This window comes from Sinocyclocheilus grahami, unplaced genomic scaffold (genome assembly GCF_001515645.1).
Source record: "Sinocyclocheilus grahami isolate Dianchi unplaced genomic scaffold, SAMN03320097.WGS_v1.1 scaffold520.1, whole genome shotgun sequence".
NCBI classification, from domain to species: domain Eukaryota; kingdom Metazoa; phylum Chordata; class Actinopteri; order Cypriniformes; family Cyprinidae; genus Sinocyclocheilus; species Sinocyclocheilus grahami.
Genome location: NW_015505699.1, coordinates 205,092 through 207,158, shown reverse-complemented (window position 1 = coordinate 207,158; position 2,067 = coordinate 205,092). Strand labels below are relative to the sequence as shown.

At 42.0% G+C, this 2,067-nt stretch overlaps 1 protein-coding gene across 3 annotated transcripts in view; it reads left to right on the top strand.

The window, feature by feature from the left end:
- The first annotated feature begins 778 nt into the window (after window positions 1-778).
- The window catches only part of csk (C-terminal Src kinase), a 35,379-nt gene continuing 34,090 nt past the window's right edge, over window positions 779-2,067 (top strand). For all 3 annotated transcript variants that reach the window (XM_016237615.1, XM_016237614.1, XM_016237613.1), the window contains exon 1: window positions 779-1,288. The gene's annotated coding sequence lies outside the window, so the exon portion shown is untranslated. The remainder of the gene's footprint in view (window positions 1,289-2,067) is intronic.

Sequence of the window (2,067 nt, the reverse complement as noted above, 5' to 3'; positions counted from 1 at the left end):
CTAAGCGAGACATGCAAAATATGCAGAGCTGGGGGGCGCGAGGACAGGAATTAGGAACCGCTGGGCTGCATCATGCGTCATTCACCAATGAGAAAACTTCAAAAGTACTACAATATCAGGAAGGAAGATCGGGTTGTTGATGTTTGTCTGCCATTCTCACTCTGTCTGCACAGCATGAACGCGCTGATGATGTGTCCTGTCAGCGCGAACAGGGTGCGCAGAGGTATGCTAATACATACCTTGACAGGCAGGTAGGAAAGCTTATTAAAACGCTCGGACCGAGCGTTTTGATTGGACGAACATTTCTTGGCCCTACGCCTTCCACAGAATATATAAATACAGATGAATACATTTAGACCACTTAACTTAATGATTGCTATCAGGATGTGAAGAGACTTTCAACCAGCATAACAAAAAATGTTTCTGAAGACAATCACCTATTACACCTTTAATTTAATGTGTGAATGTTTTTATCGTTGCAGTTCCCTTTAAAAGCGCGTGCTGTCGCTCCTGTCTCCAAATGCGAAATTACGAATCCTACCACGGAAAAGGCTGCTCATAAATATTAATTAGGTTGCTTGGTAACCTTCCTGGAGCGCCCATTTACGCAATCTCATTCATATTAACGAGACGTCATTATAACATCAGACATTGGCCAGCAACCTACCAACGTGTTGCGTTCAACAAATCACATCTCGTCACCTAATTAATATTCATAAGCCAAGCCTTCGCCGTAGTAGAATTAATACAGTCGCGCACCGGTGAGGCGCATGCGCACTACGCACTGGGCTGTCTGAAGAAGTGCGTTTCCTTTTCAAGGGCCTGTATGTGTGTGTGTGTGTGTGTGTGTAAAAGACAGCTGTAGCCCCTGGGTGTGCTGCGCTTCCGTAACGCTTAAAAACTGCTCACTTCAGGCGGCTTACCGTTTAGCGACTTCTCCGGTCTGTGAAACGCTGCAACAGTTGCGTTTTTTAAGCCGAACCGTTTGTTTCCTCGCGCGTTGTGATTTTAAAATTGAAGCGTATTCTGTCGCCGCTGTCTTAACGGTTTTTGGGGTTATATTTGTACGCACGGACGAGCCGATCATCTTTTGTCTGCATTGATGTTAAAGGAAAGCTCTCCGGAAGATCTATTTTGCTGAATGTGTGAATGACCACTTGTATAACGTTATCTTCTGTTGATACAATCTAGTGGGTTTGACCCACACATGGACTAAGTGGACAAGTCTAAAACATCTCAACTTTAAAGCGTTTGGACACCAAGGGCTGATCATCTACAGAACACATAGGTACTGTTATGTCTTATGTATTATTGTGCCAATTTGATCTGCTTCTTTCATCCTTCTGCATGTCTAAGAATGGGCGCATTGTGTTTTTGAATCTGAATGCGATGGTCTGCTTCCCAGCTGTCCAAATAAGAGCCACTTGAGGCTCCTGCATGAGACAAAACGTGTCTTGGAGGTCCATCATGATTTGTTAATCATCTTAAAGCATGTGTGCCAGATGCATTGTAAAATGCATTGGATGGTGCATAATGGACTAGTCTCAGTTTGAGACGTGTTGTCTCATTGCCAGTCCTGATTGGATCAGCAGTGCTGTTCTCCATCAGCATCATTCTGGGACTGTTATGTTGTCATGGTTTCGTGAGTGTTTAATAACATCTGAATGTGGGACTGGTCTGTAAATAACTGAAATGGGGTTTTGGTGGCAGACACTCATTTTTTGGGCTGTTATGAACGCCTGTGTAGCATAAAATGATACACTTATTTACTAGTAAACACATACAGCTCAGTCACTTGTAACCAATCCTAGAATGGTTACATGATATTTGAAGGAGAAAAAAATCCTATGTTGAAAGGGCAGTTATTCAAATCCTAGTAGAAAGGCCTCAGTGTTTTTTTTTGTTGTTTTTTTGCCTTCATTAATATTAATGAGATGGATTTAGAAAGGTTGAAATCCAAAGGTCACTTCCTCCTGCTAAAGAGCAGATTTTAAAGGACCAGTTCCCCAAATTATTACGGTCATGTTTCAAACCTTCTTTATTATTTTTTTATTGTTATATATATAT